Source organism: Stomoxys calcitrans, chromosome 3, assembly GCF_963082655.1.
Source record: "Stomoxys calcitrans chromosome 3, idStoCalc2.1, whole genome shotgun sequence".
NCBI lineage: Eukaryota > Metazoa > Arthropoda > Insecta > Diptera > Muscidae > Stomoxys > Stomoxys calcitrans.
Genome location: NC_081554.1, coordinates 49,782,527 through 49,803,860, shown reverse-complemented (window position 1 = coordinate 49,803,860; position 21,334 = coordinate 49,782,527). Strand labels below are relative to the sequence as shown.

At 37.9% G+C, this 21,334-nt stretch overlaps 1 protein-coding gene across 3 annotated transcripts in view; it reads left to right on the top strand.

Moving 5' to 3' along the window:
• The first annotated feature begins 2,775 nt into the window (after positions 1-2,775).
• Positions 2,776-21,334, top strand: part of LOC106081216 (uncharacterized protein DDB_G0271670) — an 833,764-nt gene continuing 815,205 nt past the window's right edge. For all 3 annotated transcript variants that reach the window (XM_013243027.2, XM_013243028.2, XM_059364483.1), the window contains exon 1: positions 2,776-3,258. The gene's annotated coding sequence lies outside the window, so the exon portion shown is untranslated. The remainder of the gene's footprint in view (positions 3,259-21,334) is intronic.

Here is a 21,334-nt window from a genome sequence, read left to right as displayed (position 1 = left end):
TTCTCTAAAGACAAAATTTCTATGAAATTTTCTCTAAAGACAAAATTTCTATGAAATTTTCTCTAAAGACCAAATTTCTATGAAATTCTCTCTAAAGAAATTCTTTTAAAGACTGTAGCGTGATTTCAAGAGACAGACGGACGGACATGGCTAGATCGTCTTAGATTACGCTGTCAAGGATATATATACTTTATATGGTCGCAAAAGGATATTTCGGTGTGTTGTAAACGGAATGACCAAATGAATATTTTATTAAATTATTTTCAATAGGCAGTAAATGTTCCTTTAATCGTTTAGTGGCAACTCTAGTTTTTTGAAAACATTGCTATTATTGATAACTCATTTAGAGCAGTGGCTGGCAAATACACACACACGTTTGCACATATCTGTGTACATGGCACAGAAATGTAAGCCCTTTGGCTAGGAAATATTGGGCACACATGAAACATGAAACACATGAAAGCACTGCTTTAGGGTAACTTCAAAACAACGACATCTATATTCGCTTCCACATATTAGATCAAATGAGCTGCTTTTCATTACAGATGTCGGGCTCACAAATACTTTCGGTCTTGAATATGATATTTTTACTATCCGCATGTAGAGGGCTACTAATCTTAAAGTTATTGCTAAGTACGGTAATTTTAATTTTCTGTGAAATAAGTTTAAGGCTATGTTTGTATATCTTTTTAAACTTAAATGGCGAACAAATATTTTAAAAATTTTCCCAATAATACACTATTGTCTGTTTCTTATTTTTCTCATAAGACTATGGCATGTTATAACATACGCCTAAAAGTTTACTTCATAAATTTTGCTTTCACACCGCCCTCTTGTGGTATATATGCTAATAGAGTTGACGTAACTGAGAACAATTTATCCCTATCGGCCACTAGTGAAGGCACATTATAACAGATGAAGTAAGCAAATAAAATCTCCAATTGGAATCTTAGACGATTTTAAAAGACATCCATCTCTGGAAAGAGCGAGCGGAATTTAAATGTGAACCGTTGGTAACTATTCAAATTGAAAATTTGAGGAATAAACCTTTATGTTAATTGTGAGCTGATAAAATTTTAAAAATACCAAATGATGTTTTTTTTATTTTGGTTAAATTTATTTGAATTTTTATCTTGATTCCAAGTATTTTTACTCTTATTGCAAACGTCTGCTGAAATAGGCCAAATATGGGTCAAAATATCCAAGAAAAAAACATGCAAAAGTATGAAAAAAAAATTGCAAGTCAAAATCTGGAGGCTCGATTTTCATCGTAGACATTTGGTCCAGTGGACTTTTTAGCTCAGTACAATCCAAAGGGTCAGAAACACATATGGCTCCTTAAAATTTTCTTCCTTCCATACTAATCGCACCAACCTATTGCACACATACAGACATAGATAGACCATAAAACAAAACAAAAATTAGAGATATATGCCTCAGTGGCTATTTGCAATTCATACGGCTTTTCTTTATATAATAACGATATAAGCTACAATAAGTTAAAATCCAGAAGCCACGACAGTGTGAGCATAAGCAAAGCAATAAAATTGACGAGATACTTTTCGCCATCCTCATACCAATGGCCGAAATGGCAATGTGTATAAGGACGTGTCGAACAGGTAATCTCCTTTCCTTGTTTTTTAAGAATGTTCTGATATATTTTGAAGTTTAAAATTGGAATCTCTTTGATTGCTACACCTAATGCAAAAAAGATACCAATAACAGTGGAATTTAATATCTTTTAAAATTTGACAAAATATATATACATTCACAAGCGCCACCAATCAGTTTCTGTGCGAAGTTCACATTCTTTATCTATGTATAACTTATCTATAGTCAATGGTGCAATAGTATTGCCATACTCATCGTAATGCATTGGAGATTTCGCATATATTCTAAAAAAATGACTTCAGGAATGAGACTATCCTAAACCTCAAAAGGGAATAAGAAACCTATAAATGCGAGACATTAAGGATGTACGTCCCTGCCACAGGAATTCTATTTGGAATCCTGGTAGTCATTCAAATTGATTACAGCGCTGCTACTTTTCGAACACACATTTTTATGCCGCCTGTTTTGCTCGTCTTTGTGTATTTCAATTCATAACAACACTTGAACACTTTTGTGAGTTGTACACGGCAACCCTAACTCCAACTGGACAATTCTCACAGATGAGAGGAACAACATGCATGACATTGACAGTTAGCAAAAAGTTGTGGTAGGCAAGTGTCGGCAAAAATTTCGCTGTAGTTCAAATTACGATTTATAGCAATTTTCAGTGAAATTCTGTAATAAAAACGTTTCAATTAAGTGTTTAATATAACAATGAGTAAATTGAGCATAAAATTCAAGCGCTAAACTCCTTAAAAACAATAGAAATACAGAATTTCTCTACTAGCACTAAGGAGTCTCGGTTTATCGTGATTTGTTTATCGGCGTTTTTCGTATAACGGCTGTGTTCGCTGTCGACGTCTCAAGTCGCGAGTGTTTTATGCAAAACGTACAGGGCTCAGCTGCGGTCGTCGTCAACGTCGCGCGCGTTTTTGTCTGGCATGAGACTTCTTTGCAAAAAAATTACATGTGTTTTCTGTTATTGAAAAGGCAACGAAAGAGAGTGATAAACACAATAATTACAAATGTGATGTGAAAGAGAAGCGCTGCCTTGAAAGCCAAAATAATGAAATAACTGTGAAACAGAAATCGAGAAGTCATGTGTGTTGTTTAAAAAAGAAAAAAACTTCTATTATTTTAGTGGATTATGACTTTTAGTGAATTTTGCATGAATTTTATTGAGAATCTTTTATTATTTTAACTAATTTATCCGTAAAACCTGTGAATGTCGCGAAAGTGTTAACGAAAAGGATAAACTAATAGTCGAGATTTCGGTGCCTAAAGTCTGCATGTGTATGCAAGTGTCGTTCAATTTAGAAGTAAACATACAAACTAAGAAATTGGATTAAACACCAACTAGCTACCTTTTTGGAGAATTCTTATGACCATCCACCAACATTCCAATTGGGAAGTTATTCAAAACAATCATCGTGTTTTCGCTGTTCCTCTTACCGGCTGCTGTTGCCGCTCTGCTACTGATGGTGGTGCTGCTACTACACACTTGCTGACTCGGTTTATTTTGATTATTGTTTGGTGTTTCTTTTGTGCTGTCTGTTCGTTACACCCACAAACAACAACTACAACATATTCTATGGGATGCTTTGACCGCAACGGGCACTGCGTTGAAATGAAATTAGAAAACGAAAGGTAAGTGTAGCAATATAATGTTGTTTTGGTTTAATGGTTCAGTAACAAATTAAAGAGCCCTTTTAAGGCATTTAAATGCAGACTGAGATAATAGTGCAGATTCTTGAGATAACCCAAAAATAACACAAAGCAGAAATAAAAACAGCGACGTTTAGTTTTTAATGGTCCTTTCAGAGTTTAGTGGTCCCGAAGCTGAACATTTTAAATTCTTGTAAAAAACTACCACCATAAAGCAGAGAATAGCATGTCCGCCTATGACGCTGAACGCCTGGGTTCAAAAAAATTGTTAAAGAGAAACCTAGTTCGTGAGATATTGGTCTTTAAAGTTCAAAATGTAAATGCTTATAACTTTTTTTTTATTTTTAGACCGATTTGGATGAAATCAATGTCATCATATTGCTCTTCCACATATCTCTAGACAACAAAAAAGTAAATAAAAAATCGGAATCTTTTATATCATTAGAATCCGCACGCCAAACTGTACAACTATGTCATTTCCAGAGGGATCGGTGTTGGGCCAGTAAAAATGTTATATAGATCCGCTTGAAACGCCGCCTTCTCTTGAGGTTCTCTCTTGTAGCGCAGAACCTGATAACACCCTGATGTTGTTATTGTTACACTGTGTTGCACATTGAGGCGTGCGATACCATGCGATTGCTGCAGTATGTTGTGTTCAATCCGTCGTCTACTTCTATCGAATATCCAGATCCAGGAACTCTGCGACTATGGCGGGGTGCGTCCAGACGGATCTGGGTCTGAGGCGAGTAGGTCTGGCTGGGCAACAGGTGACGTGTGGTCCTAGGTCACAATTGGGACACACATCCTGCAAGTTGGCATCAATTCTTGCTCTTCAGTTGAGTTGCGGCGACTGCATCTGCCGGATCGTAATTGAGCCAGAAGCATTCTGGTTTGCCGGGGGAGGTCAATATCAGGTGTAATAAAAGGCAGTCGTTTTCCAAGGACCACCAAGTAACTATGTTGTTGTTGTTGTAGCCACATTTACATGTGGAGGTGGCGATCCTCGTCAAGCTCCTGTAGATGGACAAGCTCGATCTGGTCGAATGGACCGATCGCCGCGGCTACAGAGTGGCCGTTAGTTATTTAAAGGCGCCAAAAACTTGCCATATTATATCGAGCATCTTAGGAACTCATTTGCCTATGCGCAAGAGCCGGTGCCGCCCGGCCTTTCACTGAGACTCTCTGATCGTTACCCCTGATTGACCGCGACTGCCGCTACTCCATATGGAGGATTCCACTATCCGCAACTTGTGGACGCACCCGAATATTCTCTAGACGCACTTGATATGCCGCTTGATCTAGTGGTTCCCTTTTGTAGCCCAGAACCTCTCACTCTAGATGACGTAGATCCTCCTTAAGACTTCGAGGGAGTAGATATCTATCCGCAAGATGATGATTTGGATGATCCCTGTGATAACAGCCCAAAAGGTATTGCTTGGTAAGCATATAGTTATGTCTTCGCACGGGTAGGACCTTTATTTCTCATGGAAATGGTCCACGTGAGAACTGTTAAGACAGCCCGTCGCAGTTCGAAGGGCGGCATTCTAACAGATCTGAATATTATTCCACTGCGCGTCACAAAGCTAACGAGAACACACTGGTGCTGCATAACTTATAGTAGACCGGCCAATTGCTTTGTACGTGGTCAACAAAATTGTGTTGTTGTTGTTGTAGCAGTTTGTCGTGTTCTATCCTTCGTCTGCTTGATTCTGTTGAGTGTCAAGACACAGGAACTCTGCGACTAAGATGGGGTGCGTCCACAGGGATCTTGGTCTGAGTCGATTGGGTCTGGCTGGGAAGTTTAACAGATGACGTGTATCGTGCGGTCCCTGGTTACAATCGGGACATCTTGCTCGTCGGCATCAATCCTCGGACTTTAGGAGCTGAGACGGCTGCATCTGCCGGAACATAATTGAGCAATAACCACTCTGGTTTGCCGGGGAAGGTTAATTTCTTCAGGTGCAATGGGAGGTGGTTCTCCAAGGACTACATTCACCCGGTAGCCATTTACCGCATCTGCTACTGTGTCTGCATGAATGTTGTCTAGACCTGCTTGATATGCCGCTTCATCTAGTGGTTCTCTCTTGTAGCGCTGAACCTCATGCTCTAGATCATGTAGATCTTCCTTAAGGCTTCTGGGCGGTGGATATCTATCCACAAAATGATGATTTGGATGGTCTCTGCGATAACAGCCCAAAAGGTATTGCTTAGACTGCATGTAGTTCTGTCTTTGAATTGGTAGGATCTTTGTCTCCTGATGGAGATGGTCCACATGAGAACTGAGGAGACAGCCTGTTGCAGTTCGAAGGGCGCCATTCTGACAGATCTGAATATTATTCCACTGCGTGTCACAAAGCTAACGAGAACACGATGGCGCTGCCTAACTTACCACAGACCGGCCAATTGCTTTGTACGTGGTCAACAAATTTTTTTTGTCAGCACCCCAAGTGCTGCCGCTAAGTAACTTGAGGACTTTGTTTCTACCTGTGACTCTATCGCAAACTGCTGTGGCTTGTGGGGAGAATTTGCAAGAGTTTTCAAATGTGACACCAAGTATTTCGGGACACGTGATGGTCGGAATCGTTTCTCCATCGACTATCACAAACAACTCTTTATTCACCTTCTGCGCGTTTGTAGTGAACAATGTGGCTGAAGATTTGGTGGCAGGTATCTTCAAATCTCTTGCAGCGAAATAAGAAGCAAATTCGATGATGTAGACTTCCAACCTATCGCAGATGCCATAAATGGGTGGGGGCCTAATGCCACGATTGTACAATCGTCCACATATGATATGATCTCTATGCGGTCTGGAGGGGATGGAATGGAGGATAAGTAGAGATTAAACAGTGCCGGAAATATCATCCCGAATTGAAGAACTTCTTGTTTCACTCTACGGCGTTTCGATTTCTTATCCCTAAATTCCACAAAAGACTGACGACCACACAAATAATTCGCGACACAGCGTTTCAGACCTGGCTGGAGGGACGAGTTTGCGATGTCTTTAAATAGTTTGGCATGACTGACCGTGTCGAATGCCCTCGAAAGCTCCAGTATCACGGGTACCGTGTTGTTGTAGCCACATTTTCATATGGAGTAGGTGATTCTCGTCAAGCTTCTGTAGGTGAGCAAGCTCGTTTCAGTCCAAAGGACCGATCGCCGCGCGAACAGGGTGTTCATAATTTATTTAAGGGCGCCAATAACTCGCCTTGTCATATCTAGCATCCTATGCACTCGGCTCGGAGACCATGGATACGGCGAATGGCTCTCCTCCTACATCTGTCACTCAATAAATTGACGGTTGAACAATCTGGCGCATCTCTTCGTATCAGTCACAGTTACGTCGCCAAAAGTGACTGAGGTCCTGTCACCCTGTCTACAGGGGTTCGAGAGTGACTTAACAGTAGATCACATTGCTCCAAGTGTTCCAGCCACAAATTCCGCTTATGTTCGTTGACTACCCTGCTCGCAGATTCAGCTCGCTGATTCTGGGGTTAGTGGAGTCCGTACAACGAATCCCATCAAGCTAGTCTGTGAGTACCGGCTGGTATAAAGCGAGGGGCTGCTGCGTTAATGATGTCTCGGAGTTTCCTCTCGGCAACTAGCATATCCGAAGGGGGTGTCAGTTCACTGAATCGGCGATTTGTGTACTCTCTGAAGCCAGCCCAATCGGCCCTCTTCTGATTGATAAACATCCGGCGCTCAGAGGTTATGAATAATGGGGAGGTGGTCTGATCCTAAAGAAATGACGGCTTGACAGCATGCGTCACTCAGGAGATCAGGGGATGCAATGTTTATTTCCAGATTCAGCTCGCTGATTCTATTGTCTGCGAGTACCACAGCCTGCGCCGGGAAATTGGGTCCCACTTGGGGTATTCGACCTGCTGGTATAAAGCGTTTCCTATCGGCAACTAGCACTTCCGAGGAGGGTGTCAGTTCACTTAAGCGGCGATTTGTGTACTCTCTAAAGCCAGCCCAATTGGCCTTATACTGATTGATAAACGTACGGCGCTCAGAGGTTATGAAGTCGGGTGGTCTGTCGATAGTGAGATAAATGAGGATGTGGCCTGATCCCAAAGAAATTACAGTTTGCGTCACGTAGGGGAGAATGCCTATGTCGTTACCTAGGGGAGAATGCCATAAAATATAATGCGCATTTAGGTCCCCTAGTACCAGACGATTATATCCAGATAGTAGCCCACTTATGTCGGGTTTGTAAGCCTGACTGTTAATTGGGACACAGCTACATGTTGTATAGCTCCATCTTGGCAGTACCGGAAATGAGTGCTATACCGATGCACTACATGTTGTTGTTGTTGTAGCAGTGTGTTGTACACTGAGACGGCAGCCCTTGTCAATCCGGCACGTAGTTCACCGGCCTTCGTAGTTCACCATTCCATGCAATATAGACCAATCTCGCCTGCGCCTGGCACTAGTGACCTCCACATGGAATGTATGACGATAGCAGTCAGTTCCAGTACCGCCTGGGTAGAGTGTATAACACGCTGCTACAACAATAAGCTAGATATAGCTTTTATATCAAGTTACCACCAGACGGACGGACTTTGTCGTTAAAAACCGGAAGCTTGATTTTGATTTTAAATCCATAGTTTCTTAGGAAAATTTTCTTAGAATTTGTCGTACATTTCGATTTTGATAACCGCTTTGTCGATTAAAAAGTAGACCCAACCTTATCCACATACACTGTGCTTAGGTCAATTTTTGCTGTGAGCATCATCCGCACTTGCAACCAGTAGGAGTTCAATTTAGGTACTCATTTCTTTGCAGACTTGTCTGAATTAGCGTATATGAACATTTATAATTTTTTTTTGGTTCAACGAATGGAACCATTTTTTCTATTTTAGTAACTTTGGTGTCACCAAGGGACTACATTATCTATGTAAGTCGAACAGCACACAGTCACTATTAGCAATTCTAACCCAAATTAATTTTTAAACAGTTTTAAAACTTGACATTTACAATATAATATGCTTTTTATTTACAAACATTCCTGCCTGTATTGACCTTTAACACTACGGTCTCATCAAATTCACAGTAACCTTAAATGTAAAATGTGTATCACCTAAAAGACCTACCTCAAGAAAGGCCATTGCTCAAATTCAAGGTTTATTTTACTTCTATTACCATCATTTGAAAGCCCAAGACATATGTTTTGCAGTGAATCACAGTGCCACCCTCATCCTTCGCAGCATTCTTTGGTCATGAATATGTCCCATATATTTGAGAGAAACGCTGTGTTGTTCTCGTTCTTCCCCCCCGCTCCCTTGCAAAGAAACAGCATCAGAAATCACAATACAATGTGAAATGTGGCATAAACAGGAGCGGCAAAAGCAGAGAGGGAAGATGCTGGTGCCTCATGACAATCGAATAAAGCAAAAGTTGCCATTAAAGAATGAAAGTATGTGCTCGTTTCTCATTTCATTCAGATATTTTTCTTGTTTATTGCCCCAAGTTTTTGTGTCATTTTTTCTTTGGTTGGGTGAAGGAAGAAGCTAGCAAGAAGACCACTTTGTAGAGTGGCTGTAAGTGGGTGGATTGCCGGACTGGTTGTTTGGCGGTGCTGCAGTAAAAAATAAAACGAAATAATTTCGCATTTCCAACCATTTTTATTTCGTTTCGCGGCGATTATTCTTAGTTTTTACTTATTTTAAAATTGCTCTCATAAAATTAGCTTCGTCATTGTTGTTGCCATTGCCGTCGTCCGCCCTCATTGTTTGCTGGCTCCCCATTTCTATGTGCTGCTACAAACAGTTGCTGGCTGTTTGTGTTGCTGTATTTATTATGGCTGTGATTGCTGTTGCCTCTAAAAAGAAAATTTTGTGGTGCCAGTGGCATTGCTCCAGTTTTCTTCGTTCATTCGTTCGCTTTCTTTTGGCATTAAAACCCATTTCCTTTGCCGTTGTCACTAACGTTCAAAACAGCCAAGGAGAAGATAAATGGTTAAAACTTTTTACTTTTTTAGTTCTTCTGGCTTGTGACGAAGCCTATTGTGAATGGTAGGGTATATCGCATTGCTTCAATCATTTGTGACAATCTAAAAATTGCTTAGAGTAGTTTTGTATGATTATAGGATCAAGTAGTCCAGGTTGTTCCCAAATTTAAAAAAATTTTGGATTCTAAATACCAATGAAACGAAATATTGACGTTTTTCGCCAATAGTTGGCCATTTTTCATTATGATGCCTTATTTTTTCGGAAAAATGGACCGGGCTTAAAATTTTTTTGCAGAAAACATAGAGAAGACCATGCTGTTTCCGAATTTTAATTAAAATTTTGCATCTTAAGTATCAAAAAAACAAAAAAAAAAAACAAGATATCGAAATTTTTCGCCAATATTTGGCCTTTTTCCCTCTGATGTTTTATTTGTCGGCTGGAATGGCCTTCTATGGCCAACTGGATAATAGTGGCCTGAAAGCGTTTACAGGGAAAATAAAATTGGCAATGCCTTTTGCAAATTTAAACAATTTGCCATTCTAAGTCAGATACTTTTAGACTAAAAGCGTACTTTTTTATATCCTCAACCATAGGATGGGTGTATATAGTAATTTCGTCATTCTGTTTGTAACAACTCGAATTATGCGTCTAAGACCTATATCTAAGAAAGTATTGGGTTGCTCAAAAAGTAATTGTCGGTAATATAGTAGTAATATAGTCGGCGTTGACAAATTTTTTCAACGGCTTGTGACTCTGTAATTGCATTCTTTCTTCTGTCAGTTATCAGCTGTTACTTTTAGCTTGCTTTAGAAAAAAAAGTGCGCGAAATTTTGTTTACATTTGTTTGTTTGGCGTCAATTTTAATATGGGTACCACATGTATTGAAAGAAAGTCATTTAACAAACCGAATCAACGCTTGTGATATGCACCTTAAACGCAATGAATTCGATCCGTTTTTAAAACGAATCATAACTGGAGATGAAAAATGGATTGTTTACAACAACGTTAGTCGAAAACGATAATGGTCCAAGTATGGTGAACCAGCTTAAACCACTTCAAAGGCTGATATCCACCAAAAGAAGGTTATGCTGTCTGTTTGGTGGGATTGGAAGGGTGTGGTATATTTTGAGCTGCTTCCAAGGAACCAAACGATTAATTCGGATGTTTACTGTCAACAATTGGACAAATTGAATACAGCCATCAAGGAGAAGCGACCAGAATTGGTCAATCGTAAAGGAGTCATATTCCACCAGGACAACACTAGACCGCACACATCTTTGGTCACTCGCCAAAAACTGAGTGAGCTTGGCTGGGAACTTTTGATGCATCCATCATATAGCCCTGACCTTGCACCATCAGACTACCATTTATTTCGATCTTTGCAGAACTCCTTAAATGGTAAAACTTTCGGCAATGATGAGGCTATAAAATCGCACTTGGTTCAGTTTTTTGCAGATAAAGGCCAGAAGTTCTATGAGCGCGGAATACTAAATTTGCCAGGAAGACGGCAAAAGGTTATCGAACAAAAGTTTTATTAAAAATGCATTTACTTTCTTTTAAAAAATCCGCAATTACTTTTTAGGCAACCCAATATATATATTCTTGATCGTCATGTCATTTTAAGTCGAACTAGCCATGTCCGTCCTTCCCTCTGTCGAAAGCTCGCTAACTTTCGAAGGAGTAAAGCTAGCCGCTTGAAATTTTGCACAAATACTTTTTATTGGTGTAGGTCGGTTGGTATTGCAACTGGGCCAAATCGGTCCATGTTTTGATATAGCTGCAATATAAACCGATCTTGGGTCTTGATTTCTTGAGCCTCTAGAAGGCGCAATTCGTATCCGATTTTATTGAAATTTTGCACGTAGTGTTTTGATAGCACTTCCAACAACTATGCTAAGTATGGTTTTCTTCGGTCCATGTTTTGAAATAGCTGCCACATAAACTGATCTTGGATCTTGACTTCTTGAGCTAATAGAGCGCGAAATTCTCATCCTTCCAATAACTGTGATAAGTATGGCGTAGATCGGTATAGAATCTGATATAGCTGCCATATAAACCGATCTGGGATCTTGATTTCTTGAACCTCTAGAGGGCGCAATTGTTATCCGATTTGTCTGAAATTTTGTACGCCGGTTTCTCTCATGACCTTCAACATACGTGTCTAATATGGTCCGAATCGATCAGTAGCTTGATATAGCTCCCATATAAACCTATCTCCCGATTTTGCTTCTTGAGCCCCTACAAGGCGCAATTCTTATCCGAATGAACGGAAATATTACACAATGACTTGTACAATGTTCAACATTCATTTAGCGTCTGAATCGGACTATAACTTGATATAGCTCCAATAGCATAACAGTTCTTATTCATTATTCTATGTTTGTCTAAAAAGAGATACCGTGCATAGATCTTGACAAAAGCGATCAATGGTGGAGGGTATATAAGATTCGGCCCGGCCGAACTTAGCACGCTCTTAATTGTTTTTTTCATAAAGATTTCCAAAGTAGGCGGGTTAAAATTTGTAAATTTTGCCTATGGACATCCCATCAATGAACAGCTGGGATGCTCTTCTCATGTTGCCAATGAGTGCTGTCAAATACAAGTCTTAGCTCAATGATAAGGAGCCTGCTTTTTTACGACCGATTCAGAACGGCTTGCCGTAGTAGAAAACATTACCTTACGTGTTGCCAGCACTTGAAGGGGACACCACCGCTAAAACATATTTTCTTTTCTCGCCGGGGTTTGAACCCCGGCGTTCAGCCTCAGTGGCAGACCATCTAAATTCTGAGCTACCGAAATCGACTTGCCTGTAAAGACAAAAAAGAAACATCTAAAATAGTCAAAAAGTCTTTGTGCTTGAAAAGGTTCGAAATCGATCGTGATCCATGGGTCGAAGAAGGAGTGAAAAACGTCCTATTGTACTGACTTTTTCACCAAGTAACGGGTCCAAGTAATGGGAGGTTACAAGTAATGGGAGGTCCAAGTAATGGGAGGTACAAGTAATGGGAGGTCCAAGTAATGGGAGGTCGCCTCACCCCCAAATACCCCCAAATGGGCATATCAGCCGACCATGGCTATATAGGATTTAAATGAAAGATATTTGGGAGTAGATTTAAAATATGACATTAAAATTTGCGTTCAAGTCAAGTTGTCTCTTTTCCTCCTAAAAATACGTCGAATAGATTAACTGACCCATTATGGCAATATGGGACTCAAATGAAAGGTATTTGATTAGAAAACGAATTTGATATACAATTTTGGGAGTACGCCCTAAATCAACCTTAAACTGAATTTCGTTTCCGACTATATATGGAGCTCAAATCAACGGTATTTGGGAGTAAAGATCAAATTTGATATCTATTTTTAGGGCAAAGTACTGGTGGCCTCCCCAGCTCTAAAACCCCCTCCAAACGGTTCATACTTACCTACCATGACAAAATGGGGTTCAAAGTAAAGGGATTTGGAAGTGGACACGAATTTGAAGACGGAATGTCTCCCCTAAAAAACACTTCTCATTACCCTAATTTCAAAAATACCAGATCTAGAAGATTAGTAAGCGATAAGTTCGAAATTTTTGCACTCTAACAATCACCAAAACGGACGTGTGCCGCGGGAACTGCCCAACACCCGCCAAATGCACTTATGAACCAATCACGACAATATAGAGCCATGTATTTGGGGAGCCGCCCCACCCCAAAATACTTCCCTATTATATAAAAGCTATTTGGAGTGGATATTTATTGATTTTCGGGAAATTTATATTAATTTTCGAGACAAACACCCTGGGGTCCACCCCACCTTCAAACACAACATATTTAACGATCATGACATTATGGGACTCATACGAAATGTTTCTGAAAGTAGAGCATGAATCTTATATTTACTTTTATGGCCAAGTGACCACCCCCGAAACACCCCCTAAACCCGAAATATTTACCAATACAGTAATAACAGGGGCTCAAAAGAAAGACAATTGGGAGTAGATTAAAAATTTGCCCAGGAACCGATCGGGGGCAAACTTTTCATACATCAATGAGTGCTTTCCGATTCAAGTTGAGTTTATCAATGATGAGGGACCTTTTTTTATAGTCGAGGCCGTATGGTATGCCACATTGCGACATCTCTTTGGGGAGAATTTTTCACATGACCATACATGGTATTGTATCTCGCAAATGTCGTCAGCATTAAGAGTGGACCAACCAACGTTTTAAATTTTGTCGGAAGTACCGCCAGGATTCGAACGCAGGCGTTCTTCGTCATAAGTGGGCATAGGCTACAGAAGCACGATATCCCTATTCAGGGCGAAGTGTCCCTACCCTAAATAGATATTAGAGAGTTAAAGAAGGCGCAGCGGAGCGGGCCCTGTTCAGTTAGTGATTACTATTGGGTTGCCCAAAAAGTTATTCCGGATTTTTTAAAAGAAAGTAAATGCATTTTTAATAAAACTTAGAATGAACTTTAATCAAATATACTTTTTTTACACTTTTTTTCTAAAGCAAGCTAAAAGTAACAGCTGATAACTGACAGAAGAAAGAATGCAATTACAAAGTCACAAGCTGCGAAAAAATCTGTCAACGCCGACTATATGAAAAATCCGCAATTACTTTTTGGGCAACCCAATATATAAACCGGTTTGAAGTGGGTAAGAATGAAACAATCGATATCTGCCATAGTACACGCTCTCCACCTTGATGGAGATTCTTCTCCGATGTGAAAGTCTTTGCAATTGTAGCTCTTATAAGAGATGTTACACCGCTGCTGGAGACGATTCATTGATTGGTTAGTTGGGAGACGGTGGTTAATTGGTCAGACGGACGGATATGTATCGCGATGGTCCCAAATGATGATGACCCAGCCATCGAAACGCGTCCACCAGTGGCCTGATAATTGGCAATTTCTTTTCTTCAGAACTTAATTAAAAAATCTTCCCATACTACAATAAGTAAAATTTTCGTGGTCATAAAATTTGAATCTCTTAAGGGGTGAGTTGAAAAAATTCATGTTGAAACCAAGATCTCATGGGTTTATAATAGCAACATTCCGATTGACTTTGTGCGAAGTTTTTGCGAACGACTCATGTCGACCACAATCTAACTTTTTGGCTGACTTTTCTGCTATCATTAGGCTAGAAATGGTGAAAGAAGAAAATGTGAAGAGGTTGGGCGAAGGCATCTTCCACATTACAATGTCAGTTAAATTACCAACTTCTACTTTTAAAGTTTTTATGCGTTATATTTTTGAGTGTTTTCTGTGTTTTCTCCCTTAAATACTTCATCCAACATTTAGAGTTGTCCTAAAGGAAAAACGAGCCAAGTCAACCAAGGAAGTGGAATACAAACTCTATTGTGGGTGTATGTATTATGGGTAATTAATGGTTCATTTAATAATTTCCCTCGCATTTCTACTTCATCCTTGAGGGGTTACGGCTACACCGAAACCTTTGAGGAGACTTTGTTAAATTCTCTACACTTTCGACTCGATAGTTCAACTTGAGCTGCTGCTACATTTGCCACCAGTGCCGGTACTCAAAAGAAGGCAACCATTTCTGACTGGCATGGTGAAAAATTTACAATAAACTTTTTGTTTATGCAATTAATCACAAACATTTTCCTCTCCTTACCAGCACGAACAGAATACACAGCAGCATTTGTAAACATCAAAATAAAATATAATTCAAGGGAAACGAAAGAAAATCAACAGACGCCGCAACGCACAAAGTGCTGCTGTCACTAAGTTTTCAAATGCTGTACGCAGTAGCTGCTGCTTAAAAAGAAAAGTACAACAAACTTAAGAGAGGAAGGCGTTTGAAAAACGTTTTCAGTTATGTTTAAATTAATATAAATTACCAAAGTTGTGCTTTTCCAGCATAACAGAGAATGCAACATTCGATGTTGCAGCAGAAATTTGTTAGAATACCCAAACTCCCATTGTGCATTTTGAATTTCTGTTCGCAACAAACACAATTTTGTAAATTTATCTTTGAGTTATAGTGGTGGTTTTCTTAGCTGATCACTTTTAAGTGATTAATCGAATGACGTTAAGTTTTTCAAAAAAAAAAAAAAATTTGAATTCTGTTCAATATACATATGCTTGACATTTCCTCCCTAGTCGGAAATGTGGTAAATTGTGTGACATGACAGTTTCAATAGTAAAAACAAACTCTTAATTAAATAAATTGAAATGTATGTGTGCTTAAGAAATAATTGAAGTTTTGATTCGTAGTACATTTAACAGAAAATTTGTCTTTAGAGAAAATTTCATAGAAATTTTGTCTTTAGTGAAAATTTCATAGAAATTTTGTCTTTAGAGAAAATTTCATAGAAATTTTGTCTTTAGAGAAAATTTCATAGAAATTTTGTCTTTAGAGAAAATTTCATAGAAATTTTGTCTTTAGAGAAAATTTCATAGAAATTTTGTCTTTAGAGAAAATTTCATAGAAATTTTGTCTTTAGAGAAAATTTCATAGAAATTTTGTCTTTAGAGAAAATTTCATAGAAATTTTGTCTTTAGAGAAAATTTCATAGAAATTTTGTCTTTAGAGAAAATTTCATAGAAATTTTGTCTTTAGAGAAAATTTCATAGAAATTTTGTCTTTAGAGAAAATTTCATAGAAATTTTGTCTTTAGAGAAAATTTCATAGAAATTTTGTCTTTAGAGAAAATTTCATAGAAATTTTGTCTTTAGAGAAAATTTCATAGAAATTTTGTCTTTAGAGAAAATTTCATAGAAATTTTGTCTTTAGAGAAAATTTCATAGAAATTTTGTCTTTAGAGAAAATTTCATAGAAATTTTGTCTTTAGAGAAAATTTCATAGAAATTTTGTCTTTAGAGAAAATTTCATAGAAATTTTGTCTTTAGAGAAAATTTCATAGAAATTTTGTCTTTAGAGAAAATTTCATAGAAATTTTGTCTTTAGAGAAAATTTCATAGAAATTTTGTCTTTAGAGAAAATTTTATAGAAATTTTGTCTTTAGAGAAAATTTCATAGAAATTTTGTCTTTAGAGAAATTTTCATAGAAATTTTGTCTTTAGAGAAAATTTCATAGAAATTTTGTCTTTAGAGAAAATTTCATAGAAATTTTGTCTTTAGAGAAAATTTCATAGAAATTTTGTCTTTAGAGAAAATTTCATAGAAATTTTGTCTTTAGAGAAAATTTCATAGAAATTTTGTCTTTAGAGAAAATTTCATAGAAATTTTGTCTTTAGAGAAAATTTTATAGAAATTTTGTCTTTAAAGAAAATTTTATAGAAATTTTGTCTTTAAAGAAAATTTCATAGAAATTTTGTCTTTAGAGAAAATTTCATAGAAATTTTGTCTTTAGAGAAAATTTCATAGAAATTTTGTCTTTAGAGAAAATTTCATAGAAATTTTGTCTTTAGAGAAAATTTCATAGAAATTTTGTCTTTAGAGAAAATTTCATAGAAATTTTGTCTTTAGAGAAAATTTCATAGAAATTTTGTCTTTAGAGAAAATTTCATAGAAATTTTGTCTTTAGAGAAAATTTTATAGAAATTTTGTCTTTAGAGAAAATTTCATAGAAATTTTGTCTTTAGAGAAAATTTCATAGAAATTTTGTCTTTAGAGAAAATTTCATAGAAATTTTGTCTTTAGAGAAAATTTCATAGAAATTTTGTCTTTAGAGAAAATTTCATAGAAATTTTGTCTTTAGAGAAAATTTCATAGAAATTTTGTCTTTAGAGAAAATTTCATAGAAATTTTGTCTTTAGAGAAAATTTCATAGAAATTTTGTCTTTAGAGAAAATTTCATAGGAAAAAAATCGTGAGCATCGATATTGCCATAGATATTTTGCCAACTATAGTTCAGAGTCGATCTAGCAATGACCGTCCGTAATCCGATCACCCGATTTGACTTCTTGTGCTCCTGGAAGACGCAACTTTTGTTCGATTTGACTGAAATTTTCCACGTAGTGTTTTATTATGACTTCCAACAATTTGGGCAATTACGCTTCCAATCGGTCTATAAACTGATATAGCTCCCATATAAACCGAGCTCACGATTTGACTTCTTGAGCCCCTGGAGTGTTCTGTTATGACTCTCAACAACTGTGCCAAGTACGGTTCAAATCGGTCTATAATCTGATATAGGTTACTATCTTGTGCGATATTTAGAGTCTATTGGCCTTTTTAGCGACCAACAGTATGGGTTCCGCACAAATCGCTCTACGGGGGACCTCATGGCACTTCTGTCGGAACGTTGGAGTCGCTCAATCCACCAGTTTGGTGAGAGTAAGGTTGTGGCTCTGGATATCTCCAAGGCATTTGATAGGGTCTGGCACGGTGCACTACTATTAAAGCTTGTCGCATTTGGTGTCGGTAATGGCCTCTATCGATTTATTTCGAGATTTCTCAGAGATCGCACTATACGAGTCGTTATAGATTCTCATCCAATGAGCACAAATTGACCGCAGGTGTACCCCAGGGCTTTGTTCTTTCTCCTTCTCTTTTTCTAATTTTCATTAACGATTCAGACAACGAATCCGATCTACTCATTTGCGGATGACAGTAATCTCTGTCATTCGTACTCATTCGATCATAGGCCAAGTCTTCGAGAGATTGAGGACAAGAGGCGGTTTAGAGATGATACACTCTGCCAGGATTTACTGGCCATTTCTGAGTGGTGTCGAATGAATCGAGTAGATTTTAATGCTCGGAAGACTCAGTGCTGCTTGTTATCCAACAAACGATTCACTGACCCATTACGATTATCTTTGTCTATCAACGGTGTAGATGTTGAGCAATCAGAAGCTCTTGATGTTCTGGGCATGAAAATACAAAGTGATGACCATCGGAGGCCACCGTAGCGCAGAGGTTGGCATGTCCGCCTATGACGCTGAACGCCTGGGTTCGAAACCTGGCGAGACCATCAGAAAAAATTTTCAGTGGTGGTTTTCCCCTCCTAATGCTGGCAATATTTATGAGGTACTATGCCATGTAAAAGTTCTCTCCAAAGAGGTGTCGCACTGCGGCACGCCGTTCGGACTCGGCTATAAAAAGGAGGCCCCTTATCATTGAGCTTAAACTTGAATAGAACAGCACTCATTGATATGTGAGAAGTTTGCCCCAGTTCCTTAATGGAATGTTCATGGTTAAAATTTGCAATTTGCATTTTGATGACCATTGGGCTAAACATGTATTCGAAGTGTCGAAAAAAGCATTCAAGTGTTTAGGCTTCCTTGAACGGTGTAGGAATTAGTTCACTCCGTCTGATGTTTTTAACATCTACACCACTTTCATAAGGCCGAAAATGGAGTACAACTCACATGTATGGGCTGGAGCTTAAAATCATCCCTGGAACTACTGGGCCGTGTACAGAGGAGAGCGATGGGGTTGATTAGGGACAGTGGGGTATCCAACTCTATTGCCTCCCTTCATCATCGTCGCAATGTGGGTTGTTTGGCGCTGTTCTATCGGTGTTCGTCTGATATCCGTCTTCTTATTTCTGATGTAAGGATGTATGTCAGGGAATGTCTAGTATAGACATTCCAGGAACTCACTCCCGTTTGTAATTGAATGGCCAGCGGACCGCACAATGCATTATAGAGAGAATTCTTATTTCGCCCGAAGCGTTCGTATGTGGAATCGACTTCCGGCAAATGTTTTTCCCACCCTCTTTGACATCCAAAGATTTAAGACAAATATCAATAAGCACTGCATCCTTTTCCCTCCATCCAATTCCTAATTTCCTCCCGTCAACGCAATGCACAGCACTCAAAGGGGACGTCTCCTGCGTGTTGGCTGAAAGAAAAAAAGGGCTCCCAACACTTAGGGTCAAATTTCTATATCAAGTTCTTACTCTACTCGTAAATACCTTTCATTTGACACCCATATTGTCCCGATCGACCAACATGTCCGTTTGGGTGGGTTTTGGGTCGGGCGTCCCCCCTTTTTTTGTTCCAAAGTTTTATACCAATTTTGTGTTTTTTTGAATTGCAATAAGAGACAATACAAAAATACGCTTAAATCGATGCAGCCATATATGAGGTCTGTAGTTTTTGAGATCTGTTTGGTTAAGGGGGGCCCTCCCCCTTACTATTTGTGGTCGCTCTCAGTCATTGGAAATTGGCAATGTTTAGGCAAAAAAATTCTTAAAGTTAGAATTAATTTTTTTAAACACTAAAACACATGTTTGCCTCATATTCGCATATGAGTTAATATGCCAAAAAAATAATTATAAAATGTTTCAAATTTAATTTCAGCTTTGAATGATGTTCGTTAAATGTTGAATTTGTAAAAAAAATGCGCCTAATTGCTTTTATACAATTTCACGCATGCAACAACAAAAAATCGTTTAACTAATTTAAATTACACAGCGGAAATATATATGATGCGGCGTAGTGGAAAATAATAACATGCCCAATTTTTTTTAATTATGTATATTTAAATTGTTTATTATATCCAACGGAATTAGTTGACAATTTTATTGTGCATAGATGTTTATGATGATGATGGCAGTGCTTGGGCCTGTCATTGCGATGGTCAGACCACAGGCCCATCCAACCAACTAACCATTCATCCATCCATCTAAGTTTTAATGGCAATTTAATGTTTGTTTATTTAAAACTAAACACGGATGGTGTGGCTTTGCCAAACAAATGTGGATTTTCTACAACAGAGCTGCCTCGAAAGGCAAATGAAAACTGAAATATGTTTATTGCCCATTTCAAAGTGAATAAAAAAACAATTAATTTTATTAACCATTCGGTGCCATAAAAGGATTGTGTTGACGCCAAACGAGTGCCGTGGTAGCTTTACATCAAAGTCCAATGTTTGACGATGCTGCTGCTTAGACAGCTGAATTGGATTTTCTTTTTATGGGCACAAATGTAGCCAGTAAATTAGCAAAGAATATGATGGAGGGCTGTCAAGAACCTGAGTTGAAGAGAAAAATTTAAAAGTAAAGATGGAATTGAGTATTCAATTGACTCATTTACGTTATAAAATAAAAATAAATAATTAAAATTAGACAAAAAGTTATTTTGAAAAACATTGTATCCGAAAATGAAATTTTAAAATTTTTTAAGAATTTTTTTGAAAATTTTTTTTCAAAGTTTATTTCTAGGAAAATTAAATTTTGCCAATTTTTTTTTGAAAACTTAAGTGCAACGAAATTTTCTATGTAAATTACATCCCTTTTTTGTTTTAAATAATAAAATTAACAAGTAAAAGCGTGACAAGTTCGGCCGGGCCGAATTTTATTGTCAAGTTCTTTAAATAACTTTTTTCAATATACAAGGGCGATTCGGAAACTTCTTAGCCTAGCACAAAAAGCGCGGAATAAACAGAAAAAAGTTAAGTGTTTTGGAAACTTACATCTCTGCTATGAACACATGTTAAATTTTGTTTTGAACTGGCAATTCCTTCATATAGAAACAGGTGTTCACAAAAGACGTATACACGATTTTTTTACAATGGAAAAATTAGAAATGCGGGTTATCACTAAATATTTACATAAAAAAGGTATATCGGGCCAAGAAATTCATAATGATATGGTTAATGTCTTAGGTGAAAGTGCTCCTTCATATGCAATAGTAAAAAATTGGGTTGCTAAACGTGGTCGTACAAGCATTGTAGATGAACCACGTAATGGACGTCCAAAAACAGCAACAACAACAAAAATTGTAGCCAAAGTGCATGATATGGTATTAAATGATCGACGAATAATAGTGCGTGAAATAGCTAATATCACGGGCATCTCAAATAATCGAGTCCATTTAATTTTGTATGAAGAACTACAGATGAAAAAGCTTTCTGGGTGCCGCATTTGTTAACAGTCGACCAAAAATTCGAGAAAAACGTCCTGGCTTTCTACACAAAATTATATTTTTTCCAAAAGGCAATGCACCAGCGCACAAGAGTGTTTCTACGAATTAAAGTACGAGTTGCTTGACCATCCACCTTATTCTCCTGATTTAGCTCCCAGTGACTTTTATCTGTTCCCAAATCTAAAAAAATTCCTTGCTGGCTAGCGTTTTACCTCAAATGTAGATGCAATTACAGTTGTAAACCAGTATTTTGAAGACCTTGAGGAAAACTATTTTAATCAAAGGATAAAATAGCTAGATAAGCGTTTGACTAAGTGTATTGA